The sequence below is a fragment of the Bison bison genome, unplaced genomic scaffold, assembly GCF_000754665.1.
Source record: "Bison bison bison isolate TAMUID 2011002044 unplaced genomic scaffold, Bison_UMD1.0 scf7180017864160, whole genome shotgun sequence".
Lineage (NCBI taxonomy): Eukaryota > Metazoa > Chordata > Mammalia > Artiodactyla > Bovidae > Bison > Bison bison.
The window spans coordinates 1932782-1956432 of NW_011494732.1; positions in this window are offsets into that span (position 1 = coordinate 1932782).

Consider the following 23651-nt stretch of genomic DNA (forward strand, 5'->3'; position numbering starts at 1 on the left):
CATCCATGGAAATGATGCGGGCAGAGGGGAAATCTGAGTCATAAAGTTGGAGACATTAGGACTCAGAGTTGCCCTCACACCTCAAAGTGCCAGCTCGAGAGAAGGAACAATGCTATTCTCGAAAGAAAATCAAGATTCCAGAGATATGTTGATTAAAATCTACACTACGACTATTTAGGAACCTGAATTGTTCAATCTAAGTGAGGAGCTGGCAAGTGGAATATAGAACATTGGTTTGCAAACATTTGGGGGTGTGCCCACCATTTGACAGGCTTCCCAGGTGGCACTAATGGTAAAGAACCCACCTGCCAATACAGGTAGACTTAAGAGACACAGGTTCGATCCCTGGGTTGGGAAGATCCCCTAGAGGAGGGGATGGCAACCCACTCCAATATTCTTGCCTGGAAAATTCCATGGACAGAGGAGCCTGGCGGGCTGCAGTCCATAGGGTTGCAAAGAGTTGGACAGAACTGAAGCAACTTAGCACGTACACATGCCCACCATTTGAAAATGTGAAACATTTTCATTCTGAATGGGACATGCACACACACACACGCATAAATTCATCTAAGCAAAATGAAATTTTCATAAAGTCAGTGTTAAATGCTTCCTATGCTACTCCAACATATTCCGTTACATTTGGTTCCCTTTCATCCCATGCTATTCTAATTTCTTTATTCAAAATTACCCACTAAAATGATCTCACCTCCTTCTAAAGGGTCATCACTTACAATTTGAAAAAGACCAGTCAATCGTGCAATGGCATCCTATCTTACATGGTACATAGATTTTATAGTTAGCTTGTAAGGCAAAAACACACAGTCAAATATATCCTTGGAGAAAGTCTCAGGAAAGCATCATGGCAGAGAATAATACAGAATTTCTTAGTTTAATGAGTGCAGTAGTTTCTCCCTTGAGCTTCAGAGAAATAGATGTTTCTAAGTTGAATGCCTTAGAGTGGTCAGCAGGTTTGGGGATCATGTATCTTTATGCAGTAAACTCACATGACGAGAAACGCTGCAGGATTATTTAAAATGGATGACCAACCAGGACTTACTATAGAGCACAGGGAACTCTGTTCAATGTTATGTGGCAGCCTAGGTGGGAGGGGAATTTGGGGGAAAATGGATATATGTATATGTATGGCAGAGTCCCTTTGCTGTTCATTGATAATTAGCTATATGCCAATACAAAATAAAAAGATTTTAGAAAACACAGCTGAACAGAGAATGATGGGAGTAGGAGAGACTGGCATTTCGTGCCCACAGGGCATGTGTCCATGAGCACAGCAGCCAAGGGAATCACCCTTTTCCTAGGTTCCTGTTGTCAATATGAAATGACACTAAGCTTTTATAAGTTATGTTTTCTCATCTGTGAAATAAGCATTCATTCAACCTACCAGGTTTTTGGAATGCTTCCTATCGTCAAAGCACGGTTTAGCTTTAAAATTCCCAATAGCCTCTAAATCACATCACAATTTGATCAATCGTAAGTTGAGTCACATACTGACACACAACTCTTGAGACTCCCGGAATCTGAGTGGTTTATCTCATGCTTCAAGTTCATGAGCTTTTCATTCCCTCAATTCTTTAAGTCCATGACCCTTATTTTCTCTTTTATAGTAGCAAATTTCACATGATTCTTTGATATTTGAAGGTGATACTGAACCAAACAAAGGCTTTTTCCCTCTTAAGACTTTGAGGGACAACATGGTTGCATTAGGGAAATGCAAATCGAAATCACACTGAGGTACCACCTCACACCAGTCACAATGGCCATCATCAAAAAGTCTACAAGGAACAAAAGCTGGAGAGGGTGTGGAGAAAGGGGAACCCTCCTATATTGTTGGTGGGAATGGAAATTGGGGCAGGCACTGTGGAGAACAGTATGGAGGTGCCTCAGAAAACTAAAAATAGTCACCATGATTCTGCAACCCCACTCCTGGGTATATACCCAAAAAAGACAAAAACTGGTATTCAAATAGATACATGCACCCCAATGTTCATAGCAGCTTACAATAAGATATGGAAGCAATCTAAATATCCATCAAGAGATGAATGGATAAAGAAGATTCAGTGTGTGTGTGTGTGTGTTTATGTATGCATGCATAATGGAATATTATTCAGCCATAAAAAGAATGAAATATTGCCATTTGCAGCTATGTGGATGGACCTACAGATTATCACACTGATTGAAATAAGTCAAAGAGAAAAAAACAAATATTATATAATACCACTTATATTGGAATCTAAAAAATAATACAAATGAATATACTTACAAAACAGAAAAAAGACAGACATAGAAGAAAAACTTCGAGTTGTCAAAGAAGAAAGGAGGGTGGAGAGGTATAAATTAGGAATACAGATTAACAGATAAAGATCCCTATATAAAAAATTGATATAACAATAAGGATTTACTGAATAATGCAGGAAACAATACTCAATATCTTGTTATATCCTATAATGGAAAAGAATCTGCAAAAATAATATACATAGCTGAATTGCTTTGCTGTACACCTGAAACACAGTACTGTAAAACAACAATACTTTTTTTTTAAAAAAAGAGCTTGAATGAATAATCAAAAGAATTTTATTGTGAGACAAGTAGAAAAGTTTCAGAGTATTATCCCACCATCCCAGAACATGTTCTATCAGCAGTTTCAAAATTTAGACCCCGAGACCTTCATAAATCAGAGGAAGAAAAATAATCTCTCCGATGCACCTGGTTACTTGGAGTCCGGGAAATAATTAGGGCAGGCTCTCACAGTATTTCTTTGGTTTGCTTCCTTCTAAAAATCCTTAACTTATGATTTCAAACATTCTCTTAGTGATTACAGTTTGCTGATGATTAACAGCTGCAAAGTCATCACTATCTTCTTAAGCCTGCTCCAAAGGAAAAGGCAGAAAGCAGAACAAACCCGCAGCAACTGCTCCCCCTTAAAAGCCCAAAGCTCCCCGCTGTACTTGGAATAAAATTCAAACTTCTTCTTGTGGCCTCCAAGGTCCAACATGGTCTGGCCTTTGCCTAGTACTCCAAACTCACCCTCCAAATCTTCCCCTTGCTCCCTGCACTCCAGACCTAGTGGTCACCATTTTTTCCCAGACACACCATTCTCATTCATGTCTCAATCCACCTTTGCATCCATCACCTTTTCTTGGAACATCACACACACACACACTTGTACACACACACACGTTCATTTGAATGCCTTGTTCCCACACTTTGTTTGGATCTACGTTCATTGTTCATCTCCTGAAGAAGCACAGAAGGTTGAATTATGTCTCCTGAAAAGATACGTCCAAGTCTTAAGTCTTGGTTCTGTGAAGTCGACCTTATCTGGAAGCAGGATCTTTGTAGATATAATTAGTTCATGATCTCAACATGAAATCATCCTTGAGGTAGGGTAAGCTCTAAATCCAAAGACTGGATTCTGTATCAGAGGATGGAAAGAGATTTTTGAAACACATAGACACAGGGGAGAAACAGAGAGGAGAGGGCCAGGGTGAAGAAAGGGTCAGAGATGGGAATGATGTGGACACAAGCCAAGGACCACTGGTAACTGCCAGAAACTGGGAGCCAGGCCTGGAAAGAATGTTTTCACAGTCTCTAGAAAGAATCAACCCTGCCAACACCTTGATTTCAGATTCTTGGTCTCCAGACATTTCTTGTGCTTTAAGACATCAGGTAATTGGCTATGGTGGGCCCAGGAGATGTACCTGGGGAGATTTCTCTTAAATTACCAACTGGACACTATACTCATCTCCCTCAGTCAAACTCCATTCCACCTAGAGATTTTCAGTCAGGGAAATTCTGTTCCCCAGAGGACATCGGCCAGATCTGAAGGCATTTTTAGTTGGAGTGATGGGGGGGATGATTCTTGCATCCAGTTGGCAGAGGCCAGGAATTCTGCTCATCATCTCACCATGCACAGAACAGAATCAAGAATCTGTTCAACAAAGAATCAAATAGCCAAAGGTCAACAGTGCCAAGGCAGAGAAACCCTGTTCTAATCCCTTACAGTCCTTTATTTTTTGTATCCTTATCTCTGTATGATGGGTATTGTGTGGTTTTTCGTTTATTGGTTTACTCCACCTTTTCAGACAGAAGATAAGCTCCAAGACAGCAGGGACTGTGCATTGCTTCACAAGACATTCCAAGGGCCTAAAACAGCACTTGGCATAAAGGTGCTCAGGAGATATTGGACGAATGAATGACAGCCCATGAGCATCAAATAGCCCATCATGAAAATTCAAATTGTAAATGCTGGTTGTTCTTCCCACACCCACCTGTGAACCCTTCACTGTGGTGAACAATTAGATTCACTTTTGTAGGTATACCCTAGGGCCCAAATCTGAGGGACATCACCAGCAAAACCCAAGGAGCAACAAAATCCAAATCCTGGGAGTTCTTCTTGACCCTTCTCTTTCCCTCATCACATTAATTAGCAGGTTTTGAAAGTTTATTTCCTACTATGTCACTGTGGTGTTGGAGAAGATTCTTGAGAGTCCCTTGGATAGCAAGGAGATCAAACCAGTCAATCCTAAAGGAAATCAACCCTGATATTCATTGGAAGGACTGATGCTGAAGCTGAAGCTCCAATACTTTGGTCATCTGATGTGAAGGGCTGACTCATCAGAAAAGTCCTGATACTGGGAAATACTGAAGGGAGAGAAGGGGACAACAGAGGATGAGATGGTTGGATGGCATCACCGACTCAATGGACACAAGTTCAAGCAGTCTCCAGGAGACAGTGAAGGACAAGGAAGCCTGGTGTGCTATAGTCCATGGGGTCACAAAGAGCTGGACACAACTGAGCGACTGAACAACAACTTATGTCACACGCCAGTTTAAGAGTGTCCCAGTTTGAGTTCTATCATCTTTCATATGGAGCATAACAATAGTGTTCCTTTGATTCTAAACCTCTCCTTTATCACCACCATCATCACCGTCACCACCAGCACCAGCACCATCATCATCATGACCACGTGTTAAGGTTTACTATGTGCCAGTCATCATTCTTTGACCTCCACCTGAATTAACTCATTAAGCCTCACTACAATCCTAAGGATGTAGACTCTCTTATGTTTCCCTTTTGAGATGGGAAAAATAAAGCACAGCGAGGGCAGGTGAGAGAGGCAAGATTTCAAGCTAGGAATCTGGGCTCCAGAGCCTGTGTTCCTACCAGCTCTATACTTTAAATCCAACCACTTGCCCTGTTGCTCCAGGAATAGAATCTAAAAGCTCAAAGCAGAGCACCCAAGGCCACCCATGACCTCGTCCCTAGGTACATTTCTAGTCTTCTCCCTGCCTCCCATATGATATATCAACACAAAATTGCTGGAGCTTCTTTTAACACCATGGACTGTCTTAAACTCCCCTTTCTTGGCTCATGCCTCCACCTGCTGAACCTCTCTATCTCCCCTCCCCTATTCCCAAGTGATTTCACTTTGCCTTTAAGATAAACTCAGTCATCAATAACTTTTGATCTTCCTTGATCCCCTAGCAGGTCAGGTGCTCACCTCCCTGCTCTGTGGTACTCGGTACATATCTCTAGCCTAAGCACAGGAGATGGACACCATCTACCCAGGAATTGGTTGCATTCAGCACCTTCCCTTAGGCACACACTGCTCGCTCACTACCCAATATTCACTCCCTCCTTCTTCCTTGGCACCTAAATCTGACTGTGTTGAACTCAGCAGTGTGGTGATAATTGGTCTGTCAATCCCCAGTCCCATTTCCCTCAAATAGTTTCTCTATTCCCCAAGCCTACTTTGAACGGAGAGGTGATCTAATTCTGGTCAATTATAATTAAGGACATATGTATTTATGGGGAAGGCTTTTCGTTTCTTGATAAGGAAGGACAGGGAGGACTGACCCCATTCTTCTTCCTTTCTTCACTGAGGATGGGATGCCTGATGGTACAGAGATAACTATTTGATCCTGAGAGAGGAAGCCAAAAATCCAAGGAAAGCCAACCAGAAAGATAGAAAGATACTGGGTTTCTGAAGATATCTTTGAGCCACTGCACCACTCACGCCTAGGAATTCTCCCCATGTCCCTGCCAGAGTTCTTGTTATTAAAGATAACTATGGGTTTTGTGGCTTAACATTCTATTATTTGCAGCCAAAAGCATTCCTGACTAATACTGTTAGTGTTGACTGGATGGTACTTAGCACAAAGCACCTAGTCTGTGAACCTGAATCTGACCCTGTGTTCTCCATGGATGATGTCATATTGCCTCCTTCAAGACTACTTTTAGCAAATTGCATGATGAAGAGGCTCAAGAGAGAAATTTAGCAGCTGGTTGACTTTGTACACTTACAGACATCTTGTTTTAGAAACTAAGCACATTTTTTTTGAAGTAGAAATTTCATTTAATCAAAACATTTCTGTGGGGGCTCTGGGATGTTAAGGTGGATATAAGGTATAAACACAGATTGAAGGGGGATTGTCTCCCCTAGATTCATCACTCATGAATGGCCTCGTGAATATTACATCATTATTATAGTTGTCTAAATAACACTAACATTGTGTAAATTATTATTACTAGGTATAAACATTACAAATTTCTACTAAGCATATTTCTTTAAAAAAAATTTTTTTTAGAACTCTTTTTTCCACTTGCTATGAAATTTTTTTTTCATATTTTTTTGGCCATGCTGCATGGGGAGGATCTTAGTTCCCCTAACCAGAGAGCAAACCTGCACCCCTGCAGTAGAAGAACAGGGAAGTCCCAAAACTAAGCATATTTCTTAATTTCGGTCACTCTAAACCTAGAATTCACCAACCTTTGGTAATTGTGCCCAAGTCCTCATGTTAAGCATTGTGTTTACTAAGCTTTTAGTTTCAGCTTCCTTCCCAGCCCACATTTTCTCTTTGCTTCATTTTTCTTATTTTAAATTGACTTCATTTTCCTGTGTTGTCAGCATCTCTGTAAGTTTTCCTTTTTGAACAGGACACGATATAAGAAATTAATAAGCAGGCATTTAAAAAATGTATTGTGCAAAGAAGTAGTTAACACATCACCCACTTAACTAGGAGTAACTAATTTATACATCCTATCTGGCTTTTTGTCACCAGCAAACTCAACCTTTCTCTTTTATACTCATTTATTTCATCTTGAGATCTCTCTCCTCTCTGTCTGTCTCTGTCTCTCTATCTTTCTTTTTCCTTCTGGAGTAAAACTTATAATTTAGATGTGGAATTCAAGATCATTCCAGTTACATGAAACAGAAAACAACAAAGAAATGCACACATGTGCATATACACATACTTTTTCAGTTGAGGGGCTTTTATTGCCTCTGAGCAATAGAAATTCCAGTAACAGAGACTCAGTAATGCCTAGATCCTGGTGCCCATGTGACCTCACCGGACTCAGTCTCTCTGTAGCTTTCAACCTCATTTTTCCATCTCTCTTGCTCATCTCAGACAGGACCACCCTTCAGCACAGCAAGAGGGCTGCTAGCTATCAATAAAGAAAAGTAGATTAGAGATCACCTGGGGCTGGGAGTAGAATTTTGGATTAACCCCAAAGGGATATGAGCAATCTTACTGGGATGATGGAAATGTCTTAAAACTGGAGTTACAGTGATGTTGCACAATTCAGTAAAGTCACTGAAAATCACTGAAGTCAAAGTGTTAGTCGCTCAGTCGTATCCGACTCTTTGTGACCCCATGGACTGTAGTCTGACAGGCTTCTCTGTCCGTGGGATTTTCCAGGCAATAATACTGCAGTGGGTTGCCATTCTCTTCTCCAGGGGATCTTCCTGACCCAGGGATCGAACCCAGGCCTCCTGCATTGCAGGCAAATTCTTTACCGCCTGAGCCATCAGAGAAGCCCAAAATCACTGAATTGTATACTTATAAGTGGAAATTTTAGATCATGTAAATTACTCTTCAATTACACACTACTATGTATAAATAGATAAGGAAAGAGAACCTACTCAATTCTCTGTGGTCAACTACATGGAAGGAAATCCAAAAGAGAAGGGATATATGTGTAGCTGCTTCATTATGCTGTACAGCAGAAACTAACACAACATTCCAAAGCAACTATAAGCCAATAAAAAAAAATTTTTTTAAGGCTGTTTAAATGAAAAAAAAAAAAAAGATCACAGCTTTTGGAAGCTCACATTCCATCATTTCTGCAATCCCAGTGGAAGGACCATGCTTCTTCCTCAACAGAATTATTAAAAACCCAGGATGAGTCTCTTTGGCTCTGACTGGTCTAATCCGTGTTACACGCCCACCTCTGGACCAGTCACTTTGGCTGAGGGGATGAATGCTTTGATAGGACAGCTCTGGATCACATGCCTTCCCTGGAGCCAGCTCGCAGGTCTGGCAGCACTTGAGTTACATTGACAGAAAGTTAGAGAGGGGACAGTTCCCCAGGGAAAATCCAAGTGCTGCTACCAGAAAAGTGGAAATAGATCTTCATTAGGCAAAGCATCAATATCCACACACCAACACACCTTCTGCCCACACAAGGATGCAACCCTTCACTCATGGCATCCTCTTCACTTAAATTCCATCCTGCCCACAGCACGGCGAGGCTCCTGAGCATTGTGGCCATGGATTACTCTGAAGCCAAAATTCACAGATTGCAGCTCTCAGCTTCACCACTTCTATCTGCACGAAGACAATAGAACACTGGTCTCAATGGGTTACTGTGGGAATGGAAACAGCTGTCCGCAGAGTCCTCAGAACAATGCCTGAGGCAGAAGAAGTGCTTTTTGGAGTGTTTGCTATGATTCCGGGGTTGTGCAGGAGAGCTGGAACTCTATGAATAAATATGAAATGGTTTGTTAGTTTTAGGAGCTGTGTTGTAAATGCCTGGTCTAGTCATCCCCCTTCTCACTCCTGAGGACTTGCCCCCAAAGTGTATCATATAGATCCCTACACCTGCTGGCTCAGAGGAAGGCAGTGATGGGATGGGAGATGTGGAAAGAGTGCGAAGTCAGGATGCCTTTCCACTTTGCACATCCTCCTGTTTTTGATGCTGTTTTTTTTTTTTTTTTTTTCCTGGCTGCACTGTGTGGCTTATGAGATTTTAGTTCCCCAAGCAGAGATGGAACCCAGGCCCCGGGCAGTGAAATCTCTGAGTCCTAACCACTGGACCACCAGGGGATTGCCTGATGTGCCTCTCCTGGTGGCTGCTTCCTTCTTTGTTTACATCTCCCTCCTGCTAGGCTCCTCCTCCCTAGCTCTCAACATCACGCAGGGATACACAGCTTCCTTCTGCTGTGGACCCCTGGGCACCTAAAAGTAGCTTATCTGTTCCCTTGACCCCACCCAGAATACAATCAGTTGAAAGACAGAGAAAGGTAGAAAATGGATGGTAGAGAATGGGCCAGATTGGGGGTGGCTAGACCAGACATTTACAGCTGCTGCTGCTGCTGCTAAGTCGCTTTAGTCGTGTCTGACTCTGTGCAACCCTATGGACTGCAGCCTACCAGGCTCCCCCGTCCCTGGGATTTTCCAGGAAAGAGTACTGGAGTGGGTTGCCATTGTCTTCTCCAGGCATTTACAGCACAGCTCCTAAAACTAACAAACCATTTCATAGTCCCTTCATGAAAGATACTTCATTTGCGGAACTTCCCTTGTGGTCCAGGGACTAAGACCCCGAGCTCTCAGTGCAGGGTACCTTGGCTCCCTGGTCAGGGAACTAGGTCCCATATGCTGCAACTAAAGATCCACATGCCGCGACTAAGACCCAGGGCAGTCGAATAAATATCTTTAAAAATGCTTCATTTGCACCACACCGGAAAGATCTAGTTCTCTCTGGGATGCTGTCCAGGCTTCCCTGGTGGCTCAGATGGTAAAGAATCGCCTGCAATGCGGGAGACCTGGGTTCGATCTCTGGGTTGGGAAGATCTGCTGGAGGAGGACATGGCAACCCACTCCAGTATTCTTGCCTTGAGAATCCCCTTGGGCAGAGGAGCCTGGTGGGCTACAGTTCATGGGGTTGCTAAGAGTCGGACACGAATGAGCAACTAAGCACAGCACAACAGGATGCTTTCTACTACAGGAATACTCCCTCATCATGCCTATGCCATGTTTAAAGCATCTTAATAGTCCAACTCATCCATTTACTGTTGCCCGAAAGAAACCATTTCAGAACCAGGGAATGAGGTGGTCATCATGCACAGGCCAGATTACTGATGCAGGAAAGTGGGGATCCCCCTGCACTCCTAGGGTTCTGGCTCCAGTGGGAGGCTTGGTGGCCTGGGCATCTGCCAGTTTAAGCCAGAGCCCCTAGGAGGGCAATGGAGATAGTAGATGTGAGTTCTGGGCAGGGGAAAATTAGCGAGGAAAGGAAAGACTTTCAGACTTTCCTGGTGGTTCAGTGGTTAAGAATCCGCTTGCATTGTCCACAATGCAGAGGACACAGGTTTGATCCCTGGCCCAGGAAGATTCCACACGCCTGGGGCAACTAAGCCCCTGTGCCACAACTACTGAAGCCCATGGGCCTAGAGCCTGTGTTCTGCAACAAGAGAAGCCCATACACCAAAATGAGAGAAAGCCCGAGAACAGCAGTGAAAACCCAGCACAGCTAAAAATAAATACATAATTTTTAAAAAATAAAAAAGGAAAAACTTTCACAAAATGTAAACTCAACCAAAAAAAAAAAGAACATAGAGCACAACTCTGTATTTTAAATCTATACCACTCATGTTTGAGGTGGAGTGTTAGCCAGAAAACCCCAGAAATGTGTGAGCGGCTCCACAATGATGCATATACTAATTCAGGATCAGGTATGGGTGTCCCCACAACAGGAACAAGTAAGAAGCAATGTATGTTCACCAAGGACCGAAGCACTGGAGAGTCAAGACATCCCCAAGAAGCATGGCTTCAAAACCCAGGCCACTTCACCCTCAGGACAGGATGAGACACCACCCCTGAACGAGAAACAGGTCAGTCCCAAGACCTGGACTTGGAGACAATAAGCACGACCTGGGTGATCACTGCCTATCCAGGTGAGAATCCTGGGGCCCTTCATTCAAACGAAGGGTGATACAGACAGGTCACTAAGTTGTGTCCGACTCTTTGTAACCCATGGACTACATGTAGACTGCCAGGCTCCTCTGTCCCTGGGATTCTCCAGGCAAGAATACAGGGAGTGGGTATTTGTTCCCTTCTCCAGGGGATCTTCCCAACCCAGGGATCGAACCCAGGCCTCGTGCATTGCAGGCGGATTCTTTTTGTCTGAGCCAATCAAACCAAAACCCAAGCTGTAAATGCCTCAAGGTGTGTGTGTGTGTGTGCTTAGTTGCTCAGTCATGCCCAACTCTTTGTGACCCCCATGGACTGTAGCCCACCAGACTCTTCTGTCTATGGGGATTCTCCAGGCAAGAATATTGGAGTGGGTTGCCATGCCCTCCTCCAGAGAATCTTCCCAACCCAGGGACTGAACCCAGGTCTCCCACATTGCAGGTGAATTCTTTACTGACTGAGCCACCAGGGAAGCCCAAGAATACAGGAGTGGGTTGCCTATCTCTTCTCTAGGGGATCTTCCCAACCCAGGAATCTAACTGGGGTCTCCTGCATTGCAGGTGGATTCTTTACCAGCTGAGCTACCAGGGAAGCCACAGACAGGTCACAGTACGGGGCAATCACTGCACCACACACCTGATGGATGATCGTCGGCAGCACCCCATTCAGTATCCCTGTAACTCTGCCCCGTGAATGCTGCCACCGTCCCATCTCATGTGGGAGAAAACCGAGGCTCCCGACCCAGATGTCACCTGCCCAGGATTACGGAGTCAGGCTCTGCAGACCTGAGATTTCATCCCACACTTCCTTGTTCTCAGCTATAAAAGGGGAACTAGGACAGAACTTCCTGGGGGCTGTTCTGAGTTTCAGTAAGGTCATCTCTGCAAAGTGTTTAATATAGCGTCTGACTTTTCTTTTTTTGACTGCCCCTGTGGGATTGCAGTTAGTGTCCTGACCTGGAATTGAACTTGGACCCTCGGCAGTGAGCGCACAGAGTCTTAATCACTGGACCTCCAGGGAACTCCCGCATCTGACATTTTAAAAAGGACTCAATAGTTATATATTTTCTATAGTAGCACAGGGAACTATATTCAATATCTTGTAATTAGCTATAATAGAAAATAATCAAAAATACGTGTGTGTATATATATGTATGTAAAACCAAATCACTTTGCAGTATACCTGAAACTAATACAACATTGTAAACCAACCATCTGTTGTTTGTTTAGTTACTAAGTCATTTAGCTGCTAACTCTTTGCGACCCCATGGGCTGTAGCCCACCAGGCTCCTCTGTCCACAGAATTTCCCAGGCAAGAATACTGGAGTGGGTTGCCATTTCCTTCTCTACATGTCAATTTTTAAAAGAAGGACTTTGTGCTCCGCAACAAGAGAAGCCACCACCATGATAAGCCTGCACACCGCAACGAGAACGCAGTCCCCACTTCACACACAGCAAAGCCAAAAATAAATAAATAGTTTTTTTCAAAATAAAGAAGTACATTAAAAAGGGGGTTTAATTACCAATCACCGTCGTGACCATCCTCATCTCATTTTCACCTTCATTACCATTAAAATTGCCCAGTACATAAAACCAACTACCAACCACCTACTCATGCCACCCAGCCCCCCTCAGGAGACTGCAATGCCCCCATGGAGCCTCAGGGAACACACTTTACTGATACATACCTCTCCAAAGTCATCCCTCGATACCCAAGATGCAGCAAGCTTTCAACAGTCTGGGGAAAGGTCAAAGCCTGTCTTTCTTCCTTATGTTGTCTGTCTTCTTAACTTGGTGCACTGACTTTGAAAAAGAGCACCCAGACCCTCAGTCTTTCTAGCTGCAGAATGGGCTCACAGTATCTGCTTTGAGTGTGCAATACTAAACAGTGACTTAAAAATGACAGGCAGTAAATATGCCTTGTATCTCACAGGATCATTCTGTGGGAGCAAAGTACTTTCCAACCAATGGACTGAGGGTTCTCTTCTAAAGCTAGAGGTGAAACTCCCTCCCCAAGCATACCCATTCAATCTTCATGCCTTCCTGCCCACCCTAAAACAAGGGCAAGCATAATCATGACATTTGTGGAGTGACAACTATGTGTTAGGGACCGGGCACATGGGAGAATAATTCATTCTTTCATCAAGCTCATAGGGTCCTGTTACTGTCATTGCTGTGTTACTAGTGGGGAAGTGGAGACATGGAGAGTTTAAGGAAGTCATCAGTCTAAGATTAAACATCTGGTGGTTAGTTATCAGAGATAGACTGGAATTCAGACATTATCTGACTCCTGGGACAGCAGTCTTACCCACTAGTCAACCTGGATTCTAGTGAGGCTCCCTGGTCCCCAAAGCAGATAACACTGGTTCAGGCTGTATAGCCAAGCAGGGGGCTGCCATGTGCCATTGTGCAGGTTGTAGACTGCACAAGGGCTCCTGGCCAGGAGAGCACTGATGGGTGTTGAATGCTGCTCTAAGCTTCATGTGCTTCTGGCCGGAGGCTGGGTCTTCATGGAAGAAGGGCTATTTTCTCCTTCTTATGTGCGGAATAAGCAGATTTTTCTAATTTACACCAAGTCGCCAGGTACAAAGCAAAGGTTCTGGTTACATCCTGGTGATATTACCTCCTTCACCTCTCAAGTACAATGGAAGCGTGTTTGGCATTGCTTAGACCAGTGCCTCAACTATAGGGCAAAACAGTGTAAACTTTCTAGTTGTCACTGAAAAAGTCAAAAGAAACTGGTGAAATTAATTAGTTTTTTAAGTCTTAGACACATTACCAGAGGCAAAACAGATAGCCAATGCGAAGCTGCTGTGTCACACAGGATGCAGTTCTGAAGGCAAAAATTGCTATTGGAAGAGGCTGCCAGTCACTGCATAAAATAAATTTATATTAAAAGAAGAAGGATTCAAGAGTAACAAAATAGATAAGTAATCAATTACATAAGTTAAATGGGGGAGAGGTAAGGGAAAGCTCTTAGAGCCCCCAAAAGAGTGACAAAAGTAAAAGATAGGAAGGTATTCGTTAGGAGAAAAAACAACAGCAGTGTTTGGCAACCACCACAGTGATAACTGGGCTTCCCTGCTAGCTCAGTTGGCAAAGAATTCGATGCAGGAGACCCCACTTCGATTCCTGGATTGGGAAGATCCCCTGGGGAAGGGAAAGGCTACCCATTCCAGTATTCTGGCCTGGAGAATTCCACGGACTGTATAGTCCACGGGGTCGCAAAGAGTTAGACACGACTGAGCAACTTTCACAGTAATAATTGGGTTTCCCTGGTGGCTCAGATGGTAAAGTGTCTGTCTGCAAGGCAGACACAGGTTCAAACCCTGGGTTGGGAAGACCCCCTGGAGAGGGAAATGGCAGCCCACTCCAGTATTCTTGCCTGGAAAATCCCAAGGACGGCAGAGCCTGGTAGGCTACTGTCTATGGGGTCGCAACTGTCTTCTACTCTTTAGACGTAACAAGTTTGTGAAGTCACAGGAAGACCAAGAAACTCTTCTAGATTAAAGGAGATTGAAGAACCGTAACAACCAAAGGCAACACATCATCTGAGACCTGTTTACATTTTTTTAATTGACGTATAGTTGATTTACAACATCACGTTAGTTCCAGGTGTACAGAAAAGTGATTCCATATGTGTATATATATATACTTTGATTATATACTTTTCATATTTACATTTCATATATGTACTTTTTCATATTCTTTTCCATTATAGGTTATTACAAGATACTGAATATAGTTTCCTGTGCTATATAGTAGATTCTTGTTTATTTCATATGTAGTAGTGTGTATCTATTACATATGAAATAAACAACAAGAACCTACTGTATAAGGCAATGGCACCCCACTCCAGTACTCTTGCCTGGAACATCCCATGGATGGAGGAGCCTGGCAGGCTGCAGTCCATGGGGTCGCGAAGAGTCGGACACAACTGAATGACTTCGCTTTCACTTTTCACTTTCATGCATTGGAGAAGGAAATGGCAACCCACTCCAGTGTTCTTGCCTGGAGAATCCCAGGGACAGGGGAGCCTGGTGGGCTGCCATCTATGGGGTCGCACAGAGTCGGACACGACTGAAGCGACTTAGCAGCAGCAGCAGCAGCAGTGTGTATCTGTTAACGACTTTCTTTTGCTATAAAATCCATTGTTGAGACAATTGGAGGAATCTGAATAAGGTCTGTAGACTGAGCATAATATTATGTCAATGTTAAGTTCTTGATTTTCATTAGACTATGGTGATGTAAGAGACAGTCTTTGCTTTCAGGAAATTTCAGGATAAAAGGGTGCTGTGTCTTCAAAATCCTCTCAAATGGTTTAGAAAGAAAGTATGTATGTATATATTACAGATATTTTATATATATACATATTTTACACACATGGGAAGATGGATAAAGCAAATGTGATAAAAATGTTAACACTTGGACATTTGGAGAGGAAGAATCTGGGGGAAGGCTGTACCAGATTCTTTGTGCTATTCTTACAACTCTTCTATAAATCTGGAATTATGTCAGAATAAAAAGTATTTTAACAAACAGAGGATGCAGACAAATGTCCAGGCAGGATGCACTGAGGAGCTGCACAGAGCAGTGGCGTGGAGAAAAAAAGGATGCAAGAGAAATCAAAGAGGCTGGATCCACAGGACTCTGTGACCCACGGGAGGGGCAGGAGGCGGGGGGAGGCTCCCAGGTTTCTGGGTTGGCTCACGGGTGATGTCATTATCCAAGGACAAGAACAGTATCTTCAGAGAATCTGGACCATGCTGGGGAGGTCAGTGACCCAAGGCGGGGCGTGTCCCATGGGACTGTATTAATTCAAGAATTAGCTCCACTTTCCAACCCTTTGGGTCAGGGAGCCGGGGGGTGGGGAGGGATGTGCCATCTCGATGAAGCTGCCTAGAAACAACCCACCAGAAAAGCTAGTTGTCTTCCCTACAGGTGGGTATTTGTACACCATAAGCTCATATATTATCTGGAGGAAACTCTCCTCAATGACAGTGCTCCAAGAACGGACACACCTTTGGAGACCACTGCTCCTGAAACAGACAAATGTTCTGTAATTGGCCAGTCACTTTAAGTGGGCAACTCCCCTGCCCCCTCCGCTCTCTAAGCCCCATCACAGAGGCTGCCTTTCTTTACAGTCCAGAGGCATTTATTTCTCCTTCTTCAGGCCTTTACCTATCATCATTCCCCTCTACTCCCAGCTCCAATGTCACCTGTGCAAAAAGCCTTTCTTTGGCGACGCTGTTCAAGAAGCTTTAAACCCACGGTTCTTTGCAGGTCCTCTCCGTCAGGTCCCCTGTTCCACTGCTTAGGCTTCTGACTTCACCATGGTTATGTGCGTACTCACTTATCTTCTGTCCCTGTCCACAGGGCCTCTGTCCTTGTTACTCTGGGCTGGTGTCCTGTTCTGTAACGTGGCACTCCAACACATCACAGGTGCTCAATCAGTGCGGCTTACGAACAAGTCTGGGAAGTGTCACAGGACACTTCTAGGGCAGTCCCCAAATTTCATGAGGTAGGACTCTGAGACTATTTCTGAGGATCTGAGCACTCTGAGATCTGTCTCTCATGCTGCCTGGTGGAGGCTGGAATGCATTTCCATCACACAAGCTTAAACTTCATGAATGGGAGGGAGACAAGGGCTACTTCTATATCCTCCTTACTGAGAGGTCAGACAGCCACGGGGGAATCCAGGAAACCATCCAGAATCTCTGTGATCTGGGGACAGAGACACCCTATGCACCTAAGAAGTTGGAATATCATTAAGGGTGACTGCGTGTCCTAGTGACAGACTGGTGTCCTTTTTAAAAACCTGTTCCCACAGGACCGGCAAAGGGAAGTAACCAAGCATGCATTGTGCACTTGGCCAGGTCGAGAAAATGCTTGATAACAGTTTGCATCAAACAGCCATACTGCATCAAAGGCTGGCACCCTGGGAGGTTGATGGCTGGAATATCCCCGGGGAAAGTAAAGAGGATCAGATCACAGCACCCCCTGCGTCCCGGACTCTGGGAGGGAGGGGGGCGGCCCCTCACCCTCATCAGCACACGTCTTGTCTCTGCGAGCCCCCAAAAGGGAAGCGATTCACATCCTCTTCCCAAACGCCATCTCGGCAACAAAGCGGGCAATGTGTTTCATCTCGGCCCGCGGATCCAGCTGAGTTTACAGCAGTGGGTGGCTTTCAAACCTAACATTTGATCAAAATGAAAAAGTGGCCCTTCCTTTCAGCCGGTGACAAGCCTGCACGTATAAATCACAGCCCTTCCCGGGGAGGACTCCTCAGCGTACAATCAACGGGGCAGCCTGGCCACCTCCGTCCCCATCTGGACAAAGGGGGCTGGGGCTTTTCTAGGGGCCCCCGGGAGCTTTTAAAGGCCCCTTGTGAAAAAAAAAAAAAAAAGAAAACAACAACAATGAGACACACACCATTCTGAGCACGGCTGCGGGCATGGAGGGAAGCCGTCCTTAATAAAGATTTGCATTTTCCTGGGTTTGAGGGCTCAGTGGAAGCCACACTTTCAGTTGGAAGGAAGCTCCGAAATCCAACGCTAAGATCAGAGGATGGACGGAAATATCGAGGTTTCAGATCTTTCAGGTTCTAAGTAAAGGGAACGGACAAGTGCATTTATTTTGACTGGTAAAGATGATTTTAAAATCACTAGTCACTGATAAATTGATAGTAAAAATAGTATGTTGGTAAATTAATAATAGTAATCATGGAATGGGCTTCCTTGGGGGCTCAGTGGTAAAGGATCCACCTGCCAACGCAGGAGACGTGGATTGGATCCCTGGGTTGGGAAGATCCCTTGGAGAAGCAAATGGCAACCCACTCCAGTGTTCTTGCCTGAGAAATTCTATGGACAGAGGAGCCTGGCGGGCTACGTCCATGGTGTTGCAAAAGAGTCAGACACAACTATGCAACTAAACAACAGCAACAATCATATAACAATATAGTATAATACCTAATAGTATAGTCAGAATGACAGTGGAGATGGGTGGGTGACAATTTCATCGAACCTTCACATAAAGCTGGCCAGGTGCTCAAACATTTGACATCACCATCTCCTTAATCTCTCTTTTTTTCAAGCTTCATTGATACAGAATTAACATGTAACACTGTGTAAGTTTCAGTTTTCCCGAAACTTAATTTAACACTGTGTAATTTTCGGATTTCACAATCTTTTTGAGATTGTGATATTAATGTATACCATATTTGATCATAGACATAGTGATGGAAATGAAACCTTAATCCTTATGAGAACCCTACGATGTGGACACTATGATGATCCTGTTTTGCTTAAGGGGCAAAGGAAACTGCCCATACTCAGACAGCCCAGGGAGGGGCAGGCCTGACACAGGATACACCAACGGGACTCCACCTGGATGGGTCCTCACCTCGGAAAAACTGCCCTGTGCCCCCTGCCTCACGTTCTCCCATCAGAACCCTGAGGCGGGCTTGTTTGTACAGAAGAACCTACCAGGTCATCAGCTCTACCGTAAACAGTTGAAGTGTGTTTGGGGGAGAAGGCTTTGATTAGGACTTTCTTTTGAAAAGTCAAAGTTATGAAAATAATTACATCCGATCTGCCTTCTAACCAAATGTTCATCATAATTAAAACCACCTGTTCACTAAAACAAACAAACAAACAAAGATAGAATGAAATGCTACTTTCAGCGAAAAAACAGCAACTTGACTTATTCCTACAAAACCAAGTGATGATACTAAATAGTTTATATTTATATTTGACTTTTGTAGCTCCATCATAAAGAGGGACATTTTTTGGCAAAGGCTTAGCACGTCATCAATGTAAAGAAGGCCCTCTCTTGATAATCAAATCACTCTTTTTACTTTTCTTTTCATCTGTTCTTTTCAACCAGACACCCCCTGGCTTTGTCTTCAGTGATTGTGCATGTGGTTGGAGCATCTCACCAAAAAAAAAAAAAAATCATTTCTGTGCATCTGAAGAACATCTACATCTTTATCTGAAAACTCACTTTGTAAAACACCACACTGCTTTGCATTATATTGGTGGATATTTCCAACATACTTAAATTAATGAATAATCAAGGAAAGACTCTTGACAGACAATAGCTTCAACACTTAACTAGCTTTTTAACTACTCACATCATTAAAGAATCTTTGCCTGAGATGAAAACGTTGGCCTTTGAACATAGTCTCATAACAGGAAACAAGATCACAGCTGTGTGCCTCCTAAGAGGTAACACATCGCAAGAACTCAGGAGAAATGAAGCCACCCTTCTTCTGCATGCCCCCTCCAGACCCTATTTGCTCCCCTTCATGAAATTTCAGGTTCCGTCTGCGGATGTCTATTGCTACTGGTTTCCTATGCTGCCTTTGGGAAAGGCACGGGGGCTGGGTTTTGTTGCTGTTGGTGGTGGTGCTCTTTTCGTTTTTGTGCTGGGTCTTTGCTGCTGAACATGGGCTTTCTCTAGTTGCGGTGAGTGGGGGCTACTGTCCAGTTGCGGCGTGTGGGCTTCTCGCTGCAGTGGCTTCTCTTGTAGCGCGCAGGCTCTAGGCATTCAGGCTCCGCAGCCGTGGCTCCTGGGCTCCAGAGCACAGGCTCAGTCATTGCTGCTCACGGGCTTAGTTGGCCCGCAGCATGTGGAATCTTCCTGAACCAGGGATCAAACCCATGTGGCCTGACCACTGGACCACCAGGGAAGCCCCTGGAGCTGGTTTTGAGCTGAGCCCGTAACAGCCGCTTAGTTAAGCTGGTCATCCCCCAGTAAGCAAGTGGGATGTGGATGGAGACACAGCATCACGGATGGCAGGGCAGGCTTTTGTGTCTAAAGCCAATGTTCCTGTCCTTGAGAAATTCAGGACAGACAAAACTCCATGTCCCTGGACCCGAGTTACTCGTTCCCCATGTCACTGGCTTCCTTACCTTCCTTCACTCTGATGAATGAACTCCCCAGGGTTTAAACTGCTGAGATCGCACAATTGTGGAGTTTCATACCTTCCTGTGATTCTCATTTGTCTCCTAACATGAAAAAGAAAAAAAGCAGCCTCTCTTCTTTCCTAAAGCAAAATGCTGAGAGGAAAGAGACTAATCCAAACAACTCCTCGGGATGGCTGCACATCAAACGTCTTTTCCTCAAGTCTGAATCGGAGAGCTAAGTCCTCCGGAATTGGAAGCATATGGCCTTCATCTGCTCCCCCAGCCACAAGAATGGAAAAAAAAAAAAAAAAAGAGGAGCTTGGAGAAATATGTTTCAGTTTTTTTGCAGCTCCTCCAACGTCTGAAAACAGTTCAAGATGCTACCCATCAAAGCCACCAGTCACCATGCATTTTCTTTGTCCAATGACTAAATGTTTCAAGACCACCAATGGAGACATTTGCTATTTGGGGAAGTCCTGACTTCAAAAGGTCTGTTCTTGCTGAGGGCGATGTGATGGCAAGGGCCAGGCAGGCAAGCTCTGTTTTCCTTGGGACCTGCTAATTGGAGATCCTCCACACACAGACTCAGAGACACCCTTGGAACTTCTGGCCAATATGTGGGCAACAGAAAACAGTCGTCTTAGAGCTTTTCAAGTGTCCCCCCCACCCTGTTTCTGCACTCCTGAGGACCACCACAAATGTTCTGTTGCATCAGCCCTCTCTCTGGTTTGGAGTGATGCTGGGTTTTTTTTTAATTAAATAATGCATTTATTTTTGGCTACACTAGGTCTTCATTTCTCTAGTTGTGGCAGCGAGCAGAGGCTACTCTCTAGTTGCGGTGCTCAGGCTCCTCATTGTGGTATTCTCTCTCATTGCACAGCATAGGCTCTAAGGACACCGGCTCAGTAGTTGTGACGCATGGGTTTACTTGCCCTGGGGCATGTGGATTCTTCCTAGACCAGGGATGGAACCCATGTCTCCTGCATTGGCAGGTGGATTCTTAACCACTCTATCACCAGGGAAGTCTAACAGAAGTTTTAAGATAGGGGAAATTTTCTGGCCCACTTTGGCCAACCCTTTAGGTTACAGATGAGGGAACTCAGGTGTGCACAGGCAAGGTCAGTCATTTGGGAAGAAGTAGGACCAAAATCAGATTTAAGGATGTCCTGTCTGCCCTGATCCTGCATCTTGAGATTCATCAGTGCAAAGTGGGACTTCCCTGAAGGTCCTCTGCTACGACTCCACACTTCCACTGCAGAGAGCATGGGTTCAATTCTTGGTCAGGGAACTAAGATCCTACATGCTCCATGGAGTGGCTAAAGAAAAAAAAGATAAATGAATAAATGTCAGATCAGATCAGATCAGTCGCTCAGTCGTGTCCGACTCTTTGCGACCCTATGAATCGCAGCACACCAGGCCTCCCTGTCCATCACCAACTCCTGGACTTCACTGAGACTCACGTCCATCAAGTCAGTGATGCCATCCAGCCATCTCATCCTCTGGCGTCCCCTTCTCCTCCTGCCCCCAATCCCTCCCAGCATCAGAGTCTTTTCCAATGAGTCAACTCTTCGCATGAGGTGGCCAAAGTACTGGAGTTACAGCTTTAGCATCATTCCTTCCAAAGAAATCCCAGGCTGATCTACTTCAGAATGGACTGGTTGGATCTTTTTGCAGTCCAAGGGACTCTCAAGAGTCTTCTCCAACACCACAGTTCAAAAGTATCAATTCTTCAGTACTCAGCCTTCTTCACAGTCCAACTCTCACATCCATACATGACCACTGGAAAAACCATAGCCTTAGACTAGATGGACCTTTGTTGCCAATGTCTCTGCTTTTGAATATGCTATCTAGGTTGGTCATAACTTTCCTTCCAAGGAGTAAGTGTCTTTTAATTTCATGGCTGCAGTCACCATCTGTAGTGATTTTGGAGCCCAGAAAAATAAAGTCTGACACTGTTTCCACTGTTTCCCCATCTATTTCCCATGAAGTGGTGGGACCGGATGCCATGATCTTTGTTTTCTGAATGTTGAGCTTTAAGCCACCTTTTTCACTCTCCACTTTCACTTTCATCAAGAGGCTTTTGAGTTCCTCTTCACTTTCTGCCATAAGGGTGGTGTCATCTGCATATCTGAGGTTATTGATATTTCTCCGGCCAATCTTGATTCCAGCTTGTGTTTCTTCCAGTCCAGTGTTTCTCATGATGTACTCTGCACATAAGTTAAATAAACAGGGTGACAATATACAGCCTTGACGAACTCCTTTTACTATTTGGAACCAGTCTGTTGTTCCATGTCCAGTTCTAACTGTTGCTTCCTGACCTGCATACAAATTTCTCAAGAGGCAGGTCAGGTGGTCTGGTATTCCCATCTCTTTCAGAATTTTCCACAGTTGATTGTGATCCACACAGTCAAAGGCTTTGACATAGTCAATAAAGCAGAAATAGATGCTTTTCTGGAACTCTCTTGCTTTTTCCATGATCCAGCGGATGTTGGCAATTTGATCTCTGGTTCCTCTGCCTTTTCTAAAACCAGCTTGAACATCAGGAAGTTCACGGTTTACATATTGCTGAAGCCTGGCTTGGAGAATTTTGAGCATTACTTTACTAGCGTGTGAGATGAATAAATATACATTAGTGCAAAAACTCTGTCTTATTTCTGAATCTTAGCACACAGCAGGTATTTATCTGATCAATGTTGATTAAGTGAATGACATATGTGGTCAACGAGGAGACACCATGAAGTTAAAGAGTCTTTGCTTGCAAGTAACTGAAAACAATACTGGCTCACATAGGTATAGAAAGAATTGCCGTGTATATCCTCAGAGCCAGAGGGGTGCTTGGAGCAGTTCAAAGAAGCAAGCATGGAAAGAACAACTGTAAGGGGAACTCCTGAAATCCAAAAGTTCACATTGATTGAGTGTCTTTGCGGGAATTCAGCCCTGAATCAATCAGTTCTAAAGCCTTGCAAGATTCACGTGCCACGAATACAGCATCTGAATAATATCTCTCTTCACTGTTCATCACAGCCATGTTATTCCATCCCTTTGATGGTTCAGGCCTGACATCTATGCCCTGACGTGGAGTTAGGAGAGGGGGCATCAATTTCACTTGATCACATGGGGAAAGCATGAGGGACACATGGTTCCTTCAGGCATGTCAGGGGCCGTTATCAGCAGGCACACATGGCCATTGACGCTTATTAATGAAAATTAAATAAAATTAAGAATTCAGTTCCTCGGCGTCACTAGCCTCATCTTGAGTGTCCAATGGCCCTACTGGGTAGCCCGGACACTTAGCATATTTCCACGGTCACACAAAGTCCTTCTTGAAAAATTAATTAACTTGGCTGTGCTGGGTGGGTCTTAGTTGTGGCCCTTGCGATCCTTGGTTGCATCATGCAGGATCTAGTTCCCTGATCAGGGATTGAACCCAGGCCCCTGCACTGGGAGCACACAGTCTTAGCCACAGGACCACCAGGGAAGTCCCCCAAGGAAGTCCCCACGTAAAGGTCTACTAAACAGCACTGACTGCTGCCACCAAGTTCAGGTTCGTTTTGCTATTCTCTCTTTTATGACTGTGGATTTGCTGTGTCTCTGTGTGTGTGTCTGCGTATGTGTGTGTGCACACAATGCATCAATCTCAAATTGTTATCACCTAGCACAGGGAAGTCTACTCAATAATCTGTAATAAGCTATATGGGAAAAGAATCTGAAAAAGAATGGATATATGTGTAACTGAATCAGTTTGCTGTACACC